Raw genomic sequence first — 25,045 nt, 5'->3', positions numbered from 1 at the left:
ATTTAATCGGCGTTAAACTGGCGCGTTCGGTCGTCACCATCAGGGGCAATTACGGCCCAAAGCACTTACGCTCGACTGCTGCAACGACCGACACAAATGTACCGTAGGTAACGAAACGACTAACTACTGACGACTAGTGACGAATAACGACTGACTGACCTCTAGACTGACCTCTAGTCCGGCGGCAAACAAAGCCGCGAGTAAGCGCGCGTAAGTCGGCGTCGCTTGGGCCTCAGCCTGTGTGGTGGTGTGGTTGGCGACTTACAGTCGGGCCCATCTGAGGCGGGAATTTTGGCGCGAACAGCCTTGTTCAAACGCCGATTTTGACCTCTGATTGGTCGACATAAGATGCTTCTGCCTAAACTAGTCCTTATTAGTTCTGAACAGCGACTAGGACATTTCTTACTTAGTAGCAGCAGCAGTGGCAGAGGATAGCAGCAGCGATAGTGGCAGGGTCAGCTGAAGCAGCGGCACTTCCTCTAGTAGTGTTTGTTACATTATTTGCATTATTGCATTTGACAATGATCAATAACAATATCTTTTATCCAACGCTAATAAATTAAATCTGAAAATAATGTGGTAACACTGAAAAAAATCAAAATGGAATCTGAGGTCGTTTTATGATCATTTAAAAATTCTGGATATCGATTTTTGGGCCCTGGGAAAAGCCCAAAAAGGAAAATTCCCAAATACTGCTAAATATGGATATGCTTGGAACCAGGTCGACTCCAGATGAAATTTGAAACCCAAAGTGGTAACTTCCGATTTGGAAATTAACCATAAATGACCAAATACCACCTTATAGGAGTATTTTCGAATTCTGGGCGATATTCAGAGGCCGTAAATCGACTCTAATTACTGCTTTGAATTTTTTCAGAGCCACTACATTATTTTATTAGTATTGGATGAAAACTTTTAACATTGATGATGCTCTAAGATATCGTCATCTTAGCGTCTATTATTTAAAGAATTATTGAATAGGAGAAATTTGCATTTACCTTGGCACTTGCAGTCACTCTTGAATGCAACAACTCAAGTATTGTTACAAGGAGCTCTACGTCAACTTTGCACACAACCCTGGTGAGTTTTTGTTACGAAGAAGTTACAACAAGGTATCATAGAATCCAGCTCAAAAAAAGGGTACGAGTGGTTGGGGAGCCTGAGAATAAACCCATGCTTAAGTTTCTTAAGCAGTTTTGTGACGAAATGCGACGAAGGCAAAAATAGCTACGCCATTTATGGATGACCCCTAAGAAATAATGGCAGAGGTTGTGTATGAGACACGACCGCAAGTTTAGCGTATAAACCTGTCTCAGATAAATATTTTCTTTGCAAAAAGTTATGGAATACGCTCGATTGGAGTTAACCAATAGATGGTCTGAAGCGATAAATCTCAATAATAACGCCAAGGTTACGATCTTGTATCATTTTGTTTAAGTGACTTTCCTTCCTGGAGCGGCCTATTAAGATTAAAAATGGTGACTTGGGTAGATTTACTTATACAGTGATCACCCGATTATATTACCCCCTTGATGATGTTTGGGGTGTTAAAAAAGGGTAAGTGATAAAATCGGGAAAGGACTTTCGGCGCCGGAAAAGGTGATTGGAACAGTTCGAGACCCCTCCCACTTCTTGAAGGGAGGGCTCCCATACAAATATAACACAAACTACTGCGTAATTTTAAAACTAATCAAGCAAATGGAACCAAATTTGACATGGTGAGTTTCTTGCGAGCAAGAAACATGTCAATGGTAACTTGACACCCCTCCCTCCTTTCCTATAAACGAAACACAAATTTCACTACTAGTCCCTGGGTTGAGTTTGCATAGAGCTATGAAGTTAAAAGTCATAAATTTCTCAAGCAACTTGAAACAACACTGATGAATTTAGTTATCGTAGATGCATACTTGTTTGAAAAAGAAAACAAGGTAACGGTACAGGTCGGACTCGATTATACGGAGACTCGATTATCCGGAAACTCGATTATCAGGAATTCGATTATTCGGAATTTTAGACTTGATTATCCGGAATTTTATTTATTTGGTGTTCTCTTTTAATTATTATTCCGAAATTTTACCTTTGCTATCCCGTCTGACATATTTGTTACCATTTATGTCACTTCCTGCTTGTTTGGGACACGTTCGAATGAAGTGAAAATCATGTCCAATTTTTTCACCCTTTTTCGCCTCATAAATAATTTCTGGTAACGCCACTGCATCATACAAGTAAAATGAAAAAAAGAACTATTTATTTTATGTTCGTTAGCCGCAAATTTATATATTTTTCTGTGATTCGATTATCCGTAAAACTCGATTATCCGGAACGAATTTTTTTTTATTCGAGGATGCTGTCTACAGACATATTTTTTTTGCAAAGCAAAAACATGGATTTTTGGATGGCTGATTACTTTGTAGAAGGTTCTAAAATTTGGAAAAATGTGAGAAAAAGTTAGTTTGTTGTGATGTTTAGTGCCTCTTGAAAGAAAACTTCATATGGCTCGTAATATGTAAGAGATAGAGACATGAATTCTTTTGCAAACTTTCTCGTTTTAAGGTCACATTATACTTCGCTTTGAATCACTATTTAATTAATCGAGCGAAAACGCCGAAACAAAACACTGAGCAATGGTTGAGTATTCAATATAATGTGTGTTTTATCCTACACAGAGTGCGAAAGTACTAAAATATTGGATCTAAATATAAAATCAGTCATCCTGACATTATTTTCAATGAAATGTTATATGACAATAAAATCGGTTGAAAAGGTGATAAAATCGGCGAGTGATATAATCGGATGATTACTGTATTACGTATTATCTGGTCATTTTTTGCTGTTTTCTAAGAACCGGAAGTACTTACCATGCATTTCCAAATGGCATCATGCATTTTTATCATTTTGGCTGTCTTCTGAAAACCTCAAATCATAATTTTCAACAACTTCAAATTAGTGTCTGGGGTCTATTTCCGGCCCCTGAATATTATCCCAGTTCCAAAAATATCTATATTGGATGGTATTTTGTGTTGTTTTCAGTTCTCGTCAATCGAAATCTACGTTCAAAACAAGGCTATACCTTTTTCAGTAATACAATAATTGGTATTATAAAATCACAATTTTCCGTATTTTGATGCACGCTAAGTTAAATTTTTCAATTGATTGCAGTAAGAATGCAAAAATCCGTTAAAAACTGACTGAGCATGTGGACAATTTTCGTGACACTCTTGATGTTTCGAAAAGAAAATAAAAAATAAAAAAATAAAAAATAATAAGAAAAAAAAATAAAAAAGGCTTCTTGGAGGCCGAAGTAAGAAGTTTTTGATTTGAGCCCATGAAGTGGAATCGTGTGCGGCGCTAAAAAAAGTTGTTTCGAAAAAAAAAACATCTCTTTCTCTTTTGCCTAATACGCTCTAACTCCTTAAATAATTTCCATTTTCAAGACCCTAATTCCATGCAAAAAGTCTAATCCAATTTTTTTTTTTCATTTCGTTCATGATTAAAATTGCTTCGGATGTTCTGTGTCGAGAATTCGTATACCTTTTTCTTTGATTCTTAAATTAAAAAAAAAAAAGGATTCTTTGAGCAACTCTATGACAAAAATGTCTTTCATAGGGCAAAACAAAAACAGGGGTCATATTTTCGACAGAGATCATCCAAAGCGATTTTTTTTATGATCGGAGTGAAAAAAATGGGAAAGGACTCTTTTGCATGGAATTACTACAGGATGAAAATTGAGCCCTACATTATATGTTTTTTTCGATTTTGACTAGTAAAAAAGTTGTTTTACACCATCTAACTTTTGCGGTTATGCTGTTAGAAACAATTTTGACGATTTTTTTCTTGTTTGAGAAATTGCATGGACTATTTTTTTTTAAATATGTGTGCTCCCAAATAGAATCAGGTATTCCTTAACTCCCACAACTCGGGACCGCATGCCGCACACGTGTGCCGCGGTTGTTCCACATTCTAGCCGGGAAAGAAGCTTTCCAGCGGTGTCCGTCACCGCCGACAGTAAACTGGCCAGTGTAAAGCTCGATGATTGGTGCGTCCGGGAGAGCTTCTGCAGCTTCCGATGATGCTCTGCTGCAAACCCAGAGTGGTAACACACAGTAACAAAAAAAAAAGACGAGATGCGAGGTATTTTCTTGGAGCGCTCTGAGAAGGGCGCTTGTAGGGCGCATGTCCGGTCACACGCTGCTACTGCTCCGGAGGCTGATGCTGTGTTACGCGTTGTCTAGGTAACTTGCAAGCTGCCAGAATCCCCGCGGAGGCTGCGTCAGTGTTGGTGCAATCTTGTGACAGATGGTTTTTTTCCTTCTCTTTATTGCTCTCGTTGAGAACGGTGGCTTTGGCTCAGGCTGGAGTGGGTGGCTGAAGGCGCCTCGTATATCACGTGTGCGAGATTCTTCAAGGTTTCTTCTGCTCTGCTCTGTGCTCTGTGTCCGCGAGAGGATGTTCGATGTGCTCTCGATGACGATCCCAAAATGGTTCAATGATGGAAAATATCGATGAAAGAATTTTCCCAGCAGCCAGGAACGACCATTTTGCCGTGTGTGAAGTTTCGGACAGCTCATCGAATGCACGAGTTCTCGAGTCATTGTGTGTCGTGCGGTGACCGCGGAGTCGTTCGAGCGAGTGTGTGAGCAGCAGAGTGTAGCCCACAAAAAAAAAAACGGAGTTCGGGGGCAGCTGCTTCTCAGGAACCGAGAAGCAACAGCGGATACCTTAGATTCTTGACGGTCCAGGATTCTGAGCCAGTATAGCGGAGGCCCTTCAGCCGAAAGGGTGCATTCAACACAAAAACCTGGACTATTTCTTTCGGAAACGCAACAACTGTCTCTGTCACACCAGATCCTAAGACTTTTTTCTTTCGTTTTGTCTATTGCGTTTTTGGAGTGTATTTTTGCTTTCGTTTCCAACCTCGGAGGAGGACCTTCGCCAAAAAAAACCGATAGTGAATGGAACAGTTCAAGTGATAACGTGTACTTCTGTAGCTGATAGAATCCCAGTTCTTCCGCCTTCTGTCGATGAAAACTTGTTTCGAGTCAGCGTTGCGAGCCAGGTGTCGTGTCAAGTTCTAGTATTTTTGGCTCCAGCAGAGTGCTATGCCGCAGAGGTTGAAGCAGTGAATCAACCAACTGTAAGTGCGTTGATGTTAGTGAAAAAAAAAAAAAAAAGAATGCCTCCTGGACAGCTGTGTGGAATATCAGCGGCGACAGCGATAGCGACTACGACAACGACAACGACGACGACGACGATGACGATGGGTTAATTTCCAGCAGCTGCCAACAAGCGTTCATATTTGCAAAATGAAATGGAAGCAGCATGTTTTTTCAAGTGTGTTTGTGTTTTTTTTTCTCTCCTATGTGCAGTAATGACAGAGGCGACGCAATTTTTCAAAAACTTCAAAGTGATTTCCTGCGCGACGAGGTTTCAGTGAGTAGTTTGTGGATATTAAGCGTACCTTCCGACCGGGTGGAACGAAAACCCGAAAGCAACAGTCAGCAGCAGTGAAAGGGTCGTGGTTTATACGGTTGGGGTGAGGGGGGTGGAAGCTGTCCCCAGTATCCTTGATTTTATTCATTCATCTGTTTTGGTGATTTTTTTCCGGGGATTTTTCCACCAGATTGGGTTTTTGTCACAACATATCTCCGTCCGTCCGAGGATGGGTGTTCTAAATTTAGAGTGAAACTATATCGACCAACGAGTACCGATACGAACGAGTTGCGGAATGTTTCAGTACTCACAATTTGCACCCTTCTCTTGCGCTTCATCGCACTTCATTTTGCTCTGCGTTTGTTTAGCGACAATGGCAGCGCGCCATCTCTCACATGGTTCACATTTTTCGAGACTCGACAAAAAAATTTAGCAGCCTCTATTTGGCAGAAACTGCGGCTAGTTTGCGGATGTCACTGTGGGAGGAGGTTAGCATTTACTGAGTGTTAGCCCTTTCACTTAAAAAAAAGTGGGATGGGGTTGCTAAGCCACGTCGTCTCTTGAGGAGGAATAGTTTTTCAAGTTCTGCGGTTGAAAGTTTCTGCGGTTTGTGGCGTTGCCATTGCGATGGAATTGCCTGTATTAGTTGGAAGTTCACCGTGGAAGTCGGTTTCGGTGCAATAGTTTCGGTGCGGAATCTTGCAGCTCACCTTCGAGGAATTGCGCTAGCAACTGTCACGCTTGGTGTTCCTATGAATGCGCTACTGTTTGTTTAATGAAGCAAACATTATTATGAAATTTTACCGAACACTTCCATACACTCTGTAATGAGGTTTCGTGTGCCTTGTTAGTTCAGTTATAGTCTAATTGGTAATTTAAAACTATGCTTTCGAGTTAATTTTCCGCCCAAGTTGAGCCGTGTTTCTTGAACAGAGAAGATGATCAGAGTCTTCGTACCCTCAGCTGCGTATGAGTCGCAGTCTATGGATTGATGATTATCAATTAATTAACTAATTAATGAAAACTGGACAGGAAACTGGGACTTACTCTTTAACATTTATAACATAAAGAACACAAAACAAACACAACACAAAGTTTAATATGAAAGTTCTAATAATAAAAATATGAATATTATATGGCGACCGTGAAGCTTGTAGCGATAGTAGAAAGAAATAAATTTTTGTTTCTTCCACGAAGTATTTCTTTTATTCGTTTAACCTGATCATTCCTTCTAATCATTTTTGTTTATTTTCTGTTTTTATCTTATCTTTTTTTGCGTTCTGTTAGTCCTTACTTGTTGATTGCCTTTTAGTAATTGTTTTACTTGTTCATTTCTTATTGTTTTCTCGACTTTCTTCTCACGATTTTGCCTCTCCGATTTTCTCTCGGCCTCTGTTACTTCTCCGCTGTTTTAATACTGTAATGCTGTTTTTTATTATTTTTTTCCTCAGTTTTCAATTTTTTGTCTGTTATTTAACCATTTTATCTATGTTTTTATCATGTTTTCTTCCTGCTCTGTCCATTTTTTCCCCGTTACTAGTTGCTAAGCTCTCTCAGAATATGCTCCTCAATTTTTATTTATTGCTGTGTTTTTTTTTTAATTTTAGTTTTTTTTGTGTATTTTCAGTTCAAAATTCGGCGGTGTTTTCACCTCTTTTATTTTAATTTTTTATTAAAATGTTGTTTATTAAGTACAGGTTTCAAAGTTCGCGTTTGTTTTTTTAGTCTCTCCAATGGAGATGTGGTACCAAAATTAAATCTAATCTAATTACGAACACACAAAATGATTTCGAGCTGTGACAAGTGTTAAATATTTTTTTAGAGAATGGAATTTAATTTAAATTCGTTTAACGACCAGCAGCTCCAATTGAATTAACGCTGCTTGGTGCACGATGCGAAACAACTGTCATTTCCGAATAGTTTCGAAGCTCGTTTAGCTGTTTTCGAATCATTGTCATAACAAGGTCCGTTCACTTTTTAATTTCAATCCCAACACGCTCATCGGAGTGTAACACTATGTCAATGTAGGGGTGCATGACACCGATTATTTTAGGTTCAGCACCAACGGAATGTAATATTTTGATTTTTCCCGAGCTTTGCATATATTACACTCACGGCGCTGCGGGTGACCTGCAATTGCGATAATGCTCATCCGTTCGACCGACGGAAACGGTTCATTCCTGCACACGGCGCCAATATCATGGTAATTAGTTTTCTAAAGTAACAGAGAAATTGAATGACTGCGGAATTCCTAGCAGAATAAACTAAACTGCTTTGTAATTTTCCTGTTCGCCTCAAGCAGAGCTGGAAAAACAGTAATTAATGACTCTAAGCCCGGGTGAAGTTGAATGGTTTGTGCTGTGTAATATCATGCGAGGTTGTTTTATCACTGGAACAGATGATGGGAGAATATTTCCGACGTACATCAAAGAACCTGGTGACTGTAAACACAGTGAATAACACAGTTCGATGTAAAATAAGATGGTATGTTATTCTAGTCAATTTTCCAATAAATAAAACCCAACTGCGATAACATGCAGGCTTTCCCTCGAAGAGGAACCAAAAATTTTACCTTTTCTCCATACAAACAGAATGGCCTCTTGTTTCGGGAGCTTCCTAAAAACTAAGCTACTGCTAGAAAACCAATTCTTCATTCCTTAATGGTGTAGTCGTGTGTTGTTATGATGCAGGTCACAGCCAGGGATATGGTAAGGTGAAAGCAATGTATTTCACATTCAGAACATCTCCGAACCCTGGACAGGGAGGGTTCGTGCGTACCTAACCACGTTCGACAGAGAGCAGTTCTGGTCAAGTGGAAAGAGGCACAACAGCCGGGAAACGTCCATTGAAATTGAAATTTATTTGGAATTGTTTGCCGACCGAACCTTTGACGGTTCCCACGGTGCCGTGACTCGGGCGGAACCGGGTTCACTACTCTGTTTTTACAACGCTGGAATTAGAGATAATTCCGACTTGTACGGGGTACATTTTATTATTTATCGATATTCGGATGAACCCTTGTTAATGCCATGAGCCGGGGAGTTGGTTTTGTTCAGGAAGAGGCGCAGGCAATTGGTTTGTTCGTTGAATTTAATTTTGTAGTGTAATTTTATTCGATAATTAGAAATTATTTATAATAAAAATTATTTATAATAATTTTCATCTAAATTTAAACATTTTTGAACCGAAACTTGCAACGTTTGTTTTGACGTTGATGTTACGTATCAAGTTGATCGGAATTTTCCTCGTGGAAAATAATACAAATTATCGTTATACCAATGGCAGCTATATGACAAATATTTACCGGTTTGTTATTCTCATGGCTAGGCAGGGTAAACAAAATTCGAAATCAAAGCATACGTGTATAGTTTCTTAACAGTCAATTCAAGCACGCTTGGGTAATTCTTACACCTCCATGCTAGCCGGTAAGGCCGGTACATCGAATAGGGCGGTAGGCAAACAAACGATGGAAAACTCAGCAGCAGTATAGCTTTTGAGAATTTGTTCTAAAATATTAACTGCCTCGCCCCCATTATGGCAGATGACCTTTTATCTGCAACATTGGAATTGATCACAAAAAATAAAGAAAGCGAATGTTTGAATATTTCATTCTTAATTTTATTTTATAATTGTTGAGGATATCTTCACAAATTTTGCCACAGAGCTCGAACTGGAAAAATGTAATCGGTCATCCCATTTTTGTGAACTTTAGTTCCCCCAGCGAGCTCGGAAATGTGTCGAAAGACCGCTGAGTTATTGCTCACCGGGTTTGTCGCTTTTACATTTGCCTATGGGAAAATTTCATTTAAGTCTCTGAAGATTTTACGCAATTCCAACTTAGCCAGGAGCACCAAAATCAACAGGAATGCTTAAAAAGCTGTAATCTTTCTTTTCTTTTCAGTTCGGGCCCAAGAGAAATTATTTCAGCTGTTGTTAACACAGGTTTGACCCAGAACTCAAACTGAAAATAATTGAAAGATTCCTGTGAATTTTGGTGCCCGTTGCCAGCTCGGAAGTACGGTAAGTCTTCAGAGACTTAAATAAAATTTTCCAGAAAGTAAATGGAGGAGAGACGAACCCGACGAGCAATTAATCTGCGGCCTATTGAGGCACTTACGAGCTCGCTAGAGGCACCAAAATTTACAGAGATGGTTAAAAAGCTGTAATCTCTCATATTTGGTCAATTTGAGCTTTGGGGCAAAACCGGTGTTGACCAGTGATATCATTTAACCAGCCATCCACATTCCACGTGGACAACTTTGTAGAGGGGGGGGGGTTATCTTATGTGTAATGCCCACGGTTCATACAAAAATTTTAGAATTTTTATAGGCAGATGTCCACGGAGAGGTAGGGGGGGGGGGGCAAAATCCAAAAAAAACTGTGCACGTAGAATGTGGATAGTCCCTAAGGAGAAAAAATTTATGAGACGGCCAACAGTACAATTTTATTTGGGCTAGAGACGGATTCGTCCATGGGTTTTGTTTTTTGGCGTGGAAATGCTCAAACATTACAAAACTTTTGCAGGCTTTTAAGCAAGAACTGGAAGGAACTAAACCATAATCCGAGTTTGGGTGAGATTCAAATTGGATCGAGTACAATCTAGATAAAACGGATTGCTATTTACGGTTTAAAGCATGGAAATAGCAGTAAAAGATAAAAAAATCGATTCAAAACTGAGACAATATTTCTGATATCAGTGTTGAGCCAAAGAAAATATAAGCAGTTTATAGTTTCAGGTATCAGCTAAAACTCGAACGTAATCCAAGAAGATGCATGAAATTTAAAAAAAAGTGCCAATTGATGAAATGAGGCTTGATTACAAATTAACTAGCTAATTGCGCCAAGCAAAACATTTATTTAAATAGCAAAAAGGAAATTTTCTTTTGCTCAATCCCCTGAGGAAGACCAAGTCCAAAGGCCGAAACGTCGCTGATAACACATAGTAGCGTTCTGTTTGCTAAAAAATAACAACACTTTTATAGGTTTTTTTCAGCAATGATAGGAAGAAATTGAACTATTACCCGAGTTTGGATGAGACTCGAATCGGATTAAGTATAGTCTTGATAAAACTGATAGCTATTTACAGTTTAAAAGTTTATAGTCTTAATTATCGGTAGAAACTCGAACATAAATCAGGAAGATGAATGAAATTGCAGAAACGTAACGAAAAAAAAAACAATCTAATAAATTAATAATAAATTAAATAAATTAAAAACTGGATGAAATGCAAATTAAGACTGAAATTTTTAAAAAAAAGCTAGATGCCTTCAGAAAAAATTACACTAAGATATTTTTTTACGCGCGGAATGTGCGGGAAAAGACTTTTTCGTGTTGCAAATAAAGCGAAAACGTGGTTGAAACGAGCTCGATATCTTGTACCGTTTAAAAGTAATGAAGGATAGTCGCTTGAAAAAGACCTTACTGTATTAACAAAACTTTTTTCTCTTTTATACAAAGTGAAAATTAAACAAAAACGTGGGATACAATAGTGAGTAAATTAAGGGGAGCTCCGTAGCCGCAAGGTTACAGAGTCCGCTTTGGTAAGCAGGTGGTCGTGGGTTCGAATCGTTGTAGAATCAGGCCATTTGGTTGTCAAAGGACTTTAGCATGGATTTATTCTCAGGCTTCCCACCTTGTACCCTTCCTTCAATCTAAATTCTACAGTACTCCTGTTGACTCTTCTTCTAACAAAAATAAGTCCTATTAGAATAAAACTGTTGTGAGTAACGTATGAAAGTTCTCCACAGGGAATTGTAACTAGGCGATATTGTGAGGATGAACAGAGGCTCGGTATAGTAGAGCAGTTGAAACGGAAAGGTAAAATTTACATACAAGCACGGATATGAATGATAAGCGTATCACTTACTTCAATAGAGATACTGCCAATAATATGAAGTGCGGAGTACAGAAAACACCTGGGCAATATCACAATGGGGCCGTTCCTAAACCACGTGTTAATGAAAAGGGGGGGTTAACGAAATGACCACGTGGTCTTTCTGCCTGACTCATAATTTATTGTTGCCACCAAGTCAAGAATGAAGCCTTTGCATTTTAGAAATATAGAATGTACTGAAAATTTGATAATAAAACTTCAAAAAATTAAAAAAAAAGTTAATTTTTGGCACTTGACAAAGAAAAGACCTCGTGGTTAAAGTCGCAAGGGGGGGGGGGTTAGCCAAAAGACCACGAAAGACTACGGGGAGGTATAAAAAGTTATCAAAATATGACCACGCGGTTCAGGAACGGCCCCAATAGATCTAAGCTCTGGTCGCAGTGATGAGTCCACACAGAAAAAAATAGTGAATGAATTTCGATTGTTTTTGGCTTCAATTTAGCAAATCGAAAGCGGCCCTGAGATCAAACTAAGCAGATATTTTTTTAGGGAAGTTTCGGCCTTTGAAGTTGGTCTTCTTCAGGGGATTTACTACAGCATTTAAAAAAAAATCATGTTAGAGCATAAAAATGTTTCATATAATTTTAAAAGATGTTTCAATAAATTTGTTGATCACCTGAAGAAGACCAAGTTCAAAGGACGAACCGTTGGACGTAAAATATAGTAGCGTTTTAATCCCCCGTTAAGACTAAAAATATGTTAACGTCAAACGATATCGGGTATCGGGCAGGTATCGGCAGCCAACCTGTCTTCTGGGCATATAAACGATATCTAACGAAGATTTTAACACATTGCAGGTGAGCAAACGACCCCTCCTCTTCTTTTTGCTCTATCGTTTGAATTTCAATTTTTACATAAAAACTGTTTTCGGACGACTTTCGAAGTTTTTCAAGACTTCCGAGCTTTTATTCTCTGTTAAACGAAGTGAAAACTTAATAAAAAATTCGGATAAAAAAGTAACGGAATTTTTTTGTCTTCGATTACAATTTAACCTATTTAAAGCGGCTCTGCGTTACATTCAAGCAGATGTTTCTTAGTGACGTTTTGGCCTTTGAAGTTGGTCTTCTTCAGGGGATTTACTACAGCATTTTTAGAAAAAATAATGTTAGAGCATAAGAATGTTTCATAAAACTCGAAAAAATGTTTCAATAAATTTGTTGATCCCCTGCGGATGGCCAAGTTCAAAGGACGCAACGTCGGACGTAAAATATAGTAGCGATTTAATACACCGTTAAGACTGGAAATATATTACCGTCAAACGATATTAGTCGAAAAGGAATTTTTATTCGCATCGCAGAAACCAGTTGACAGGTATCGGCAGCCAACCTGTCTTTTGGATATATAAACGAAGAAAACGACCCCGAAGACTTTTCGCTCTAACTTTTGCATTTTAGTTTTTACATAAAAACTGTCTTCGGACGACTTTCAAAGTTTTTTAAGACTTTCAAGCTATTTCAAGCTTTTATTCTCTGTTAAACGAAGTGAAAACTTAATTAAAATTTAGGATAAAATAGTAACGGAATTTTTGTTGCTTTTGATTACAATTCAACCTATTTAAAGCGGCTCTGAGTTACATTCAAGCAGATGTTTCTTAGTGACGTTTCGGTCTTTGAAGTGAGCCTTTTTCATGGGATCTACTTTTGTGTTTTCAGAGAAAAAACTTTTAAAGCTAATGTATCATGCATTTTAAAATATTTGTTGAAAATTTGAATATCCCCTGAGGAAAGCCAAATCCAAAATGTATCGTATTTTTCTTCCAAAAAAAAATTTATTCAATGAAACAGAAAGCAGCCAAGTTCAAACTTTCGTACGTTTACTGATGGTAACTCGATGTAAATCGTTTGCTTACTACTGCTAAGTATAAATTAAAATCGGCTCTTTTCAGCGCTACAATAACGTTCTGGAAGCAATGTTGAATTTTTTACTTTGCGAATTATGATCTATGAAAAAAGTAGCAGTAATTGAAAATTGAATTACTAGGCGTCATAAACGTGACAACACTCCTGAGCGTGTCTTTGGCCTTTTCTGGCCTTTAGAAGGGCTTTTTAGCAACTTTTAATCTAATCTGGGATCATTTTCTGGTTTAGCCTTTACAGACGGGCTTTTCGGTGATTCTGAGCTTAATTTGGGATCATTTTCAATTTTGGCTTTTTCTGGCCTTTAGAAACTATTTACGGCGATTCTGAGCTTAATTTGGGATCATTTTGTATTTGTGCCTTTCCCGGCCTCTAGAAGGGCTTTTCGGCGATTCTGAGCTTAATTTGAGATCTTTTTCTATTTTGGCTTTTTCTGGCCTTCAGAAAGGTTTTTCGGCGATTCTGAGCTTAATTTGGGATTGTTTTCTATTTTGACTTTTCTGGCCGTTAGAAAGGCTTTTCGTCTATTCTGAGCTTGATATGGGATCATTATCTATTTTGGCCTTTTTCGACGATTTTGAATCTAATCTGGGATCATTTTCTGTTTTGGCCTTTTCCGGCCTTTAAAAGGGCTTTTCGGCGGTTCTGACCTTATTTTGGGATCATTTTCAATATTGGCTTTTTGAGCCTTTAGAAAGGGTTTTCGACCTTTCTGAGCTTATTCTGAGATCATTTTCTTTGTTGGCTTTTTCTGGCCTTAAGAAGGTCTTTTCGTCAATTCTGAGCTTAATTCCGGATCATTTTTGAATGTGGCCTTTGTTGGCCGTTAGAAGGGCTTTTCGTCAATTCTGAGCTTATTTTGGGATCATCTTCTATTTTTGCCTTTTCTGGCCTTTAGAAGAGCTTTTCGACCTGTCCAAGCTTAATTTGGTATAATATTATGGGGTTTTCTGCTATTCTGAACTTAATTTAGGATCGGGAAAATTCCGTTCAAGACTGACTGAGTTCTGAGTATTTGAAAGTGGACATATTGCAACGCTGCCGGAAGACGTAATTCTACGTCAAAAGGTGGAAATTACTCATTGAAAAAAAATAAAGCCATCATTATTCATTGCATTTAGTGAAATTAAAAAAAAAGGATAAAATGGTGACTGAGTTTTGATTGTGTTTGGTCACAATTTCGCGAAATTATGTGCCAGAGAAAACTATTTTTCAGTCTTTACGACGGATGAAAACAATGTTATTATTGCGGGCGAACCTTATTAGTTCTTTGTTTTGATAAATTTGAAGTAAAACTTGGCTGCTTTAACAAAACTGAACAGCCTAAAACGATTGTTGATGTGCAATGAAAACCGCCAAAAATCCAACTCATATTTCAGTATAAAAATCACTTTTCAATTAGAAAGAAATACATCAATAGTGATCAAAGTCACCCCGGTAACAAAAATAACGGAACTTATTGATAACATACGGTGAAAAATAGATCTTGCTCACTTCACAAAATTTTTATTGTTTTGATTGTTTTTTTTTTTTTTCAGTTCATGGTCGCCATGTAATATTCCTAATTATTATTTTATTAACTATTTGAATTTACGTTTATCGATTTCTATACTAGGGCAACTGTGAGAAAAAATTACACTGAATTAAATCGGTCGGTCGGTATGGTATTTTACAACCTAGGGCGAGCAACAACTCTAAAGCAAGCCATGGGCAAACATGCGATTTGTCGTTGCAATATCGGTCGAATGGTGGCCTTCGGTAAGAATGCGGTCCTCCCGACCAAGTTGGGCAACTAGTGGACCGGCTAAACAAGAAAAAAAGAAACCTTCAAAAAAGAAAACGTTGTTTCGTTCGCTTATCCACGAATAATTCGAAGTCGATACGCGTGGTAATATTTGAAATACCTTCCGGAGGTGGGGAAGGGGCGTACGACGGGCAATGAATGTGCTGATCCTTGCTCGCTACCCGCCACACTTGTTGGCGGATAATAGAAAACTCGAAGGACTAAGCCAGTGTTGCCATCGTGCTGCTTGAGCTCTCAGCATCCACTGCCTGGTGCAATTCGATCCGAAGGAAAGAGCAAAACTTTAGACCACAAGACGGTCGATATTAGCTCCGTATTGTATCCTCTACATGCTGGGTGAGCTTGAATAGCGCGATAGATGGAACATTGTACAATGGCAATGAGGTTGTTTTTTTTTGTGTTCACGTTTCTGTTCAATTCAAATGGAATTGTATTGAACCCGGAAAAAATGCTTGCGTCTGCGGAGATGGAGGGAAAATTGGAAACGGCGGAGAAGAAAAGCAGAAAATAAATAACGAGTTGCGGAGGCATTCTTCTCGAAGACAGATACCAGTGGTTATAATAACGATAACTCAAATGGTTGTTGCCGAGTGTGTTTGTGTGGCCTCCCCATTACACGTACAACGCACACCCGGCCTGGTGGCAGGTGGTATTTTTTATTAGCAAACATCGGAACACGGACGGTAAAGCTTGTTCAATCCGAAATGTTGCAGCTACAGGACCAGAAAAAAAAGAGATGCTCTTTTTTATCTTGTTTGAGGAACACACTATTTGTAATGCCTTTTTTACAGTTAGTTTGTGTGAAACAAATACCAGGCTTCCGTTATTTATGTCATTTTATACTTTGTCCAAAAAAAGTAGCCTGAAACCAACATTTCAACATTCGCAGAGTGAAGAAGAGGAAAAAAATCAATTTTCAATTGGCTGCCTCGTTTCGTCCCCTGTATTGTCCCTCTCTATTCCATCCTCCGTACGTTCTCAATGTCTTGCTAGCTTACCAGCTTCCGCAGCCAATCGATCGACCGGTTGCTCTTCGAGGGCGGGAAAACGCCCAACAAATCCGGAAAAGATGTAGATGCTGCAACGAATAATAACGACCGAATCAATATTTCACACATAATCTAGATTTAACACGGCCACTAGTAGTAGTTTAGCTTTCAAAACTCATCATCATTTCCCGGTGCTGCGCTGCGCGATGGAACTGGAAAATCATCCGTCTACTCGAAGGTGTGAGGATTTTCGATGTCGCGTTATTATTGCTGCCTCTGCTGTCGCTACCGGAAAATGGATGTGAAGAAGTTTTTCGTTCAAATGGCGCAACGACTGTCCTCCATTAGACCGATCCGCCGGTGGACCCGAGAGGTTGGCTTTTGAGAAATGGCGAAAAGTTTCCACTCTGCCCTGGTTGATAGTACGTGGTGTGTGTGTGTTTGCTTATGTTTGAGCAGTTCTTCTTCTCATGTGTGCCAAATGTTCGTCACCCCGGAAAAAAACCACATCCGCATAATGACCCGGGCCCGAGGATCAAATGGGCATCTTTTAAACTTTTTTTTCTTTGCGTACGGAAACTTGTTCCGCGGAATATGATAAATAATTTTTTGAATTTTTACCTAATTTTAAGTCGTAGCTATTATATATTTCATATATTGCAAAAGCTTATCTGCACCTTTTTCATTCCATTCAATGTCAACATGTTATTCTTAAACGTAAAAATCTTCGCAGAAAAGCGTCAACAATAATGATAAAATTACGATATACTGTCAATCACTCAAGTAAGCAGTATATTACATGATAGCAGCGGCGATATTAAAGGAGAATAGATTCTCATCATTAATCGGAGCAGTGATTGATGATTCGAAAATTAATTTTTTGCCATCATTCGATCTGGGACGACTAATGAACGGAATTCTCGGAACCGAGCGCTTGTTCCGAAAAAGTTTTAGCCATATTTCCGTTCCAGGAAATTTTAGACTCACCTTAGCCATCGTAACGGACAGCAACCATGGTGTGCTTCCGCTCAAAAGCGGTTATTTAGCCGGCTAGTGAACTGGAAACGTCTGGTTTTCCCCAGAAGATCATCATCATTGTGGTGTTATTTCTGCAAAGTTTCCACTAAACCACTTCAGGCCTGAAAGTGGGCGTGACGAATATGCCAGAACGGAAGCAGCTGATCGAACGGATGTTAGTTATTGTTCGTCCATCACGGGCCGCCATGTTGAATGGATGGAAACTCCGCAGTGAAAAACCATTGACTTTGTGGTTGGTTCTGCCTGCTTGAAATTGTGCTGAAATTGCACCTGTTTGTTTCGCCAGCGGAAGTGGGGCCTCCTGTTGTGAGTGTGGTTTCTAGGACCAGAGAGTCAACATGTCGAGCTTAACCAAGAAAAGGATTGCCCAAAAACAAATGTGTCAGTGACCAGTCAGCATAAAAAACGTTTCCCAACTGCCGCGGAACGTAACGGGTGGTCGAATAATTTCTGCTTACGTTTTTTTCGGAAGCTGGAAACAAACAAACAAACGACCCGTCCCTAAGTTACTGTCGTGCGGGGAAAAATATGGAAAATAATGCTCGGAGCATGCGACACGTATGAGTGAGAAGGCTGGTGGAGGCCTGCTGGCAATCTGTTTCAAAAGGATCAAGCCCCTATGCTTTGTTCTGTGCGACTGTACTTGATAGGTCCATATGATGTTCGGAAGTGCACTGCAATCGTTTAGGTTTAGTGAGACGTTCAAATGTAAAAACTTTAATTAAACTTCATAACTTTCTTGATGAAAAGGCACAGCTGATTGACCTGGTTGTAGGGCTTTGCAGGAAAAAACTTTTCATCGCCTTCCTCACTAACAACACAGTCTGTCAGTTTTTTTACGAATAAGATAATCGAATTTGCATTTTATCGTCATCAAAAAATTTAACTCTCAAGCGTAGGTCAATGGCGATGATTTTTCCCCTGGAGTGCATGCTCTGCTTCACAGTTGCTCTGGTGACACTGCTATTATTCACCGTTTGGAGAATGTTTAATGTTTCGAAAAAAGTGAACCACGGATACTGAGCCAAGGGGAGTGAACGTTGCTTTTGATTGATGTGGAATGAGAGAAAACTTGTTGAAACCCAACTGGGAAAAAAATATATTTGAGTTTGTTTTTTTTCTCAACAAAGTTGATTCGCGTTTTGAATTTTAGAGTTTTAGAAACAATAGTAACAGGGTAAAATCAAAGTATATTGCTACAAACAGAGATACCCGTATAAATCAAATTGTTATACGTAAAAAAATATAGAGTTCAAACATATTTTGCGGTAGATATGGAAGCACTGTTCGCACTGTGCGTGAATATTGCGAACCTTTTTGTTCTCACACAGCAACCGACACATCTACAAAAATGACATCACTAGTTCAAAATTAGATGAAGTTCTGCAAGCTTTATTTTCTTGTTATTGAAAAAAAAGAATTGAATGATGTCCACGATGAAGGAAGGGTTGACAAAACAGGAACTGTGAAAGTGAATTTTCTCGACTATGTTTAGATGCTCTGTATGACTTTTCGCTACTTTCCCTATTGAAGTTAGGGTAGGGTAGGATTATATCATAAAAATACTAGATGAGACTCGATCACTTACTAAAGAAAGATGGCAGTTTAAGACGTAGCACTGTTCAAAAATGAAAAAAAAAAATCAGAGCAAAAAAGACCCTTGTTTTAACATTAATAAACCCATGATTAATCCTCCTACAAGTGAGTGACAAAAAATCTTTTCTCAAAAAATTTGTAATTTTGAAAAATTTGCAATTTGTTTTAATCATGACGGCGAAGTTATAGATAATAATTTGGTCTCTCTGAAAAAAAAAAAAATACACAACGTCAAAAATATTGTTGAAAATAAAAACAATCGAAAAATTTTTATTTTGAATTTTGTTTCATGAAATATATAAATTGTTAGTTAAATATTGATGATTGTCTGATCAAACAGAAATAAAAAAAAATCTCTGATTGGTGTGATGTTTCCGGCAAAGTTAAAGACAATAATATTGTCCTTCCTAAAAAAAATTTAAAAAAACTAAAAAAAAAATTTGAGAACAACTATTACTTCAAATGAAATACCTAATTAATTTTTATTGACCTGCTTTTTTAAAATGAAAACTACACAATGTTAGCTAAACATTGATGTTTATTCGAACTTGAATTAAAAAGAAACAAATTTGTTTTAATGTGTATATTTTTATAAAAGGCAAATTATCCCTAACCTTTCAATGATACACAACAGTGTTGTCAGACATGTTATTTTGGTATTTGAAAAACTTAATTGCATATTCCGGCAAATGAGTTCAGCAAAAAATTTTGTTACGGTATTTTGGAACACTTTATCAAAGACGGTACCCTTTACCCTTTTTGAATTTGAAAAAAATATCGTTTCGCAATGTGTCAGGGATCTTCGGCTCATCAGTCGGATGCTCACAAGTCGTTCTCGAGAGAACCTCCAAAATTTATCTTTTTACTTTTATCATTTAGTATTTGCCATTCGAATTACAGTCTAGTTCAATTGAAGTTCAGTTTCAATTTAATTTTAGTCAAGTTTCAGTTTCAGTCCAGTAACAGTTAGGTTGCAGTTCAGTTTTAATCAAGTTTCAGTTAGTTTCGTTTTTGTAAAGTTACAACTCGGTTTCAGATCAGTTTCAGTTAAAGTTGACTTCAATTTTAGTTCTATACCGATGTAGTAGCTAAATTTCAGTCAAAGTTTAGCTATCTTTTACTTCAGTTTCAGCTAACTTTTACTTCAGTTTCAATTAAGTAATAATTCGGCTTCAATTTTGTATCTGTTCAGTTTCAATCAAGTTACAACTCGGTTTTAGTGCAAGTTATGTTTGAGTTCAGTTTTAGTTATTTATCAATTTAAATGCAGTTGAGTTTTAGTTCAGTTTCAGTTTAGTTTCAGTTCTGTTTCAGTTCAGTTTCACTTTAGTTTTAGTTCGCTGTTAGTCCAGTTTCAGTTAACCATTTAGTGTCCAGTGCCGCCTTTCGACGGTCTTCAGTTAAACCTCTAAAAAGCTCCAATAAACACTTTAAAAATGTTTCTCAGATTCATAGTGATTTTTTCAAAGTCCGCCTTAAAACTAATTTGGGCACTAGAGGGTTAAGTTACAGTTCGGTTTCAGTTCGGTTTCAGTTTAATTTCACTTTAGCTTCTTTTCAGTTTTTGTTCAGTCCCAGTTCAGTTTCAATTTAGTTGCAGTTCGATTCTAGGTCAGTTTGAGCTATTTTTAAGTAAAGTTTCAGTTTAGTTTGAGTTAAGTTTAGTTCAGTTCCAGTTGAGTAACAATTCGGCTTCAGTTCTGTTTCAATTCTGTATTAGTTTAGTCAAGTTAGAGCTTGGTTTTAGTTCAGTTTTAGTTCAGTTGTAGTACAGTTCCAATTATGTTTGAGCTCAGTTTTAGTTCTATATCAGTTCAAATGCAGTTAAGATTAGGTTCGGTTTCAGTTCTGTATCAGTTCGGTTTTAAGTTCACTTAACTAATCAAATTTTAATTAATTCTTCAGTTCTGGTTTACATTCTGTTCAATTTTATAGTTTTAATTCAGTCCTAGTTCAGTTCTAGTTCAGTTTCGGTTCAACTTCAGATCACATTTAGCTCCATTTTAAAGTTTTAATCCAGTTCCAGTTAAGTCACAGCTCGGTTTCGGTTAAGTTTTAGTTTGGTTTCAGTTTTGTTTCAAGTTCACTTTCAGTTAAGTTTTAGTTCAGTTTCTGTTAAGTTACAATTCTATTTCAGTTCAGTTTTTGTTCAATTGCAATTCACTTCAGTCCAGTGTTAGTTGAACCAAACCGATTTTCGAAGGCAATTTTTTTATGGCAATGTTTTGATAGACATTTTTTGACGACAATTTTTCGACGAAAATTTTTTGATGGTAATTTTTCTATGGCAATTTTTATATTGCTATTGATGGCAATTTCTAATGGCAAATTTTTTATGGCAATTTTTTTTATTCTCGCTATTTTCCGTCGGTCTAGTTCCGCCACTATTGTTGTGCAAATCACCGACGCCCGGGGAGACGACTCCACCCAGGACCCTAACTCACGACCCGTTTATTAACGGACCGGCGCCTACGGCTTTGCTTCCTCATGCGATGGAAGGCGTGATCCCAGAGATTTTTCGCCTCAAAAAATCTCCTGGTGTCGGCTAGGATTGAATCTAGACCAGTTGGGTTGGTTGTGAGTGGATCACGCCACCTCACAACCATCGACACCTATGTCGGCGGTGGGATTCGAACCCAGGCGTCGAGCGTGGTTGGCGGAGACGTTACCAACCACGCTAAGCCCCCGCAATTTGTTGTTGCTAATTTTTTACTGGTAATTTTTTGATGGCAACTCTTGGACGGTGTTTTTGTTGCCAATTTTTGTATGGCAATTTTTTGTAGCAAGTTTTTGACGGCGATTTTTTGATAGCAATTTTTTGATAGCAATTTTTTGTTGGTAATTTTTCGATGGCAATTTTTATATAACTATTTATGATGGCAATACGTTGAGAGCATATTTTTGTGGGCAATTTTTTTAAGGTAATTTTTTGTTGGCAATTTTTATATTGCTGATTAATAATGGCAACTTTTTGACGGCTTTTTTTTGTGGCAATTTTTGATGGCCTTTTCAGACGACAATTTTTTGATGTAAATTTTTTTATGGTAATTTTTTAACTACAATTTTTTAATGGCAATTTTTACGTTGCTATCGATGGCAATTTTTCAATGGTAATTTTTTGATAGCAATTTTTTGTTGTAAATTTTTGATGGCATTTTTTAAATTGCTATTATTGTTTTTTAAAATGCTATTGATGGCAGTTTTGTGACGGCAATTTTTTGATGGCAATTTTTTAATGGTAATATTTTGATAGCAATTATTTGTTGGCAATTTTTTTATGGTAAATTTTTAATGGCAATTTTCATATTACAGGTCGGACTCGGTTATCCGGAGTTTTGAAACACATTTCGCTCCGGATAATCGAATCTTCCGGATAATCGAGCCATTTTTTATTTTACAATTTTTAATATCTCTCATTTAGAACAGTGAGTTTTCTATTATAGTATGTTGTACACAATACAAGTGCCGACGAAATGAATTAAAAATTGTCTTTAGAATGTTCGTCGGCGTTTGTTATACATATATACGTAATAATAAATTATGTTATATCTCGAAGATGTAAAAACGAAATAAAATAAATCAAAACTGCCATCAGAAAGACAGCTTTTGCTTCGAGAGATTAAAGGAACTATTTTCCAGAACTGATGAACTAATTCCAAATGTAATGGAATTTGATTTGATTTAGGTATTTATCTGTTTTATTATCCTAAATATTAAGAAGAATTTAGGTGTTACGTATACAGACCCTGTTCGATTTTAACAACACTCATGATTTTTTTTTGTCTATTACCAAGTGACCTATAACGACCTAGACGCTCAATATGGCCACTAACGGGCTACTTTGCGGATTTCAAATCGTTATTGATTTCGCTTGCTGAATTTTAGCTCAATAATCCAGGAGTATCCGGAACACCACCGAAACAGGTCAGCTTGCGGTTCTAAGTACTGCATTGATCAGGCCATTATATTACAGAAATATGTTCCGGCCATAAATTCGAAACCGGTTGACCAATAGTGGTTGTCCTCATCGGCAACTAAAAACCATAATACTTTGCTATTGGAGGTTGTTGAGTAAGAACTGGTTGAAGGAACGACGAGAAAACTGCTAAAAACGAACTACCTAAAAAGAACGGGGCGTTCTTGTTACAAATTTGAACAACCCCGAAACTCCCAATGACCCGGAAGACAAAAGTATATTATAGACATACAGAAGAAAAAAAAATACTCCGGATAATCGAGCCATTTTCTCCGGATAATCGAGCCCCGGATAATCGGGCCCCCGGATAATCGAGTCTCCGGATAATCGAGTCCGACCTGTAATTTTTTTTTGATGGCAATTTGTTGTTAGCATTTTTTGTGGGCAATTTTTTTATGGTAATATTTTGATGGTAATTTTTGTACTGCTAATTTTGATGGCAATTTGTTGACGACAATTTTTTGATGGCATTTTTTAAGACAATTCACTGACTGCAATATTTTGATGGCAATTTTTTGTTGCCAATTTTTTCATGGTAATGGTGACTATTTTTTATGGCAATTTTTTTGACGGCAATTTTTTAAGGCGATTTTTTAATTGTAATTTTTGTATGGCAATTTTTTTAAAGTGATTTCTTACGGCAGTTATATGATGTGAATGTTTTGATAGTAATTTTTTTGACGGCAATATTTTTGAGGTAATTTTTTTATAGCAATATTTTTATGGTTTTTTTTAATTGCAATTTTTTATGGGCAATTTTTCTATGGCAGTTTTTCGTTGCTAATTTTTTTAACGGAAATTATTTGATGGCAATGTTCTGATGGAAATCTTTTAAGGTTATTATTTATGACAATATTTTGATAGCAATTTTTCGATAGCAATTTTCGTAAGTAATTTTTTGATGGTAATTTTTTTATAGCAATTTTTATATTGCTATTTTTGATTTTTAAATTGATATTGATGGCAATTTTTCGACGGCAATTTTTTTATGGTAATTCTTTGATAGCAATTTTTTTGGCAGCAATTTTTTGTTGGCAATTTTTTGTTGGCAATTTTTTTATGGTAATTTTTTTAAGGCAATTTTTATGTTGCTATTTTTGATGGCAATTTTTTGATTGCAAATTTTAAAATTGTAATTCTTTGATGGCAATTTTTAATGGCCATATTTTGACGACAATTTTCGATTTCATTAAGCAGACAGTATGTGCAATAGGAAAAGCGAAAAATTAGCGAACTGTAAATATGATACAGATTTGGAAAAATATACCGCATCCCGACGGGACTTGAACCCGCAATCTCCCTGTCTCCGGCATGGTGTTTTGACCAATTAAACTATGGGGGACGATGGTGCTGTTCCACAATCTATATCGTATCATATTCCACTGCCGACTTATTCTATTGCTCACCCCTAACTACACACACTGCTGTGCAAGCGTTATTTATGGACTGAAAGGAATGTCTCATCACACACAGACAAGTCAGCTGATACTGATAACTCTTATAGGCCTGTGTGGTCGAGACCAAAGTCAGTCTGAGTCGTGCTTGCAAGTGCGACACAACAACGGAAGGGGCTTCGTAGGGCTAAATTTTTCGAGTTAAACTACTATTTTTAACAACGGTTTAAGTCCCGTCGGGATGCGGTATATTTTTCCAAATCTGTATCATATTTCCAGTTCGCTTGTTTTTCGCTTTCCCCACTGCACATACTGTCTGCTTAATGAACTTGTGTGTTGAAGAGTTAAAGCCGTTGTTAAAAAATAGAAATTTAGTTCGAAAAATTTTTTTGATTTCATTTTTTTATGGCATTCTGTTACGAAAATTTTTTGACTGCAGTTTTTTGATGGCAATTTTTTGTTGCCGATATTTTTATGGTAGTTTTTTTTCTGGCAATATTTTGACAGCAATTTTTAAAAGCGGTTTTTAAATGACAGTTTTTGTATGGCAATTTTTTAAGGTTATTTTTTACGGCAGTTATTTGATGGGAATGTTTTGATAGTAATTTTTTTGACGGTAATTTTGTGATAGCAATTTTTCATGGTGATATTTTACTGGCAATTTTTTTTTTACGAGAAATTTTTTGATGGTAATTTTTTGATGGCGATTTTTTTTATTGCAATTCGCTGCCGGCAATTTTGTGATGGCAATTTTTTACTAGCGCGTATTTTATTCGAAATTTTTGAATGTATTTTTACAAGGCATTATTCATTTGATGGAAATGTTTTGAAAATAACTTTTTTGACGGCGATTTTTGAGGGTAATTTTTTGATAGCAATTATTTGTGATAATTTTTCCATGGAAATTTTTCTTGGGCAATTTTCTGATGGTAATTTTTTTATGGTAATTTTTTTATGGTAATTTTTTATGGGAATTTTTCGCTGGTAATTTTTTAATGGTAATTTTTTATAGTAGTTTTTTGATAAAAAAATTTTGATGGCATATTTTTTGTTTGAAATTTGTTTAGGG

At 37.1% G+C, this 25,045-nt stretch overlaps 2 protein-coding genes across 20 annotated transcripts in view; both read left to right on the top strand.

Moving 5' to 3' along the window:
- Positions 1-25,045, top strand: part of LOC129718965 (peripheral plasma membrane protein CASK) — a 692,936-nt gene that overhangs the window by 273,403 nt on the left and 394,488 nt on the right. The gene's annotated exons all lie outside the window — the stretch shown is intronic.
- LOC129718967 (uncharacterized) overlaps positions 4,477-25,045 on the top strand; it is a 296,333-nt gene continuing 275,764 nt past the window's right edge. For both annotated transcript variants that reach the window (XM_055670253.1, XM_055670252.1), the window contains exon 1: positions 4,477-5,134. The gene's annotated coding sequence lies outside the window, so the exon portion shown is untranslated. The remainder of the gene's footprint in view (positions 5,135-25,045) is intronic.

Source organism: Wyeomyia smithii, chromosome 1 (genome assembly GCF_029784165.1).
Source record: "Wyeomyia smithii strain HCP4-BCI-WySm-NY-G18 chromosome 1, ASM2978416v1, whole genome shotgun sequence".
In the NCBI taxonomy this organism is placed as follows: Eukaryota; Metazoa; Arthropoda; class Insecta; order Diptera; family Culicidae; genus Wyeomyia; species Wyeomyia smithii.
The sequence above is the reverse complement of the archived record's forward strand: the minus strand, read 5'-3'. Positions and strand labels throughout refer to the sequence as shown.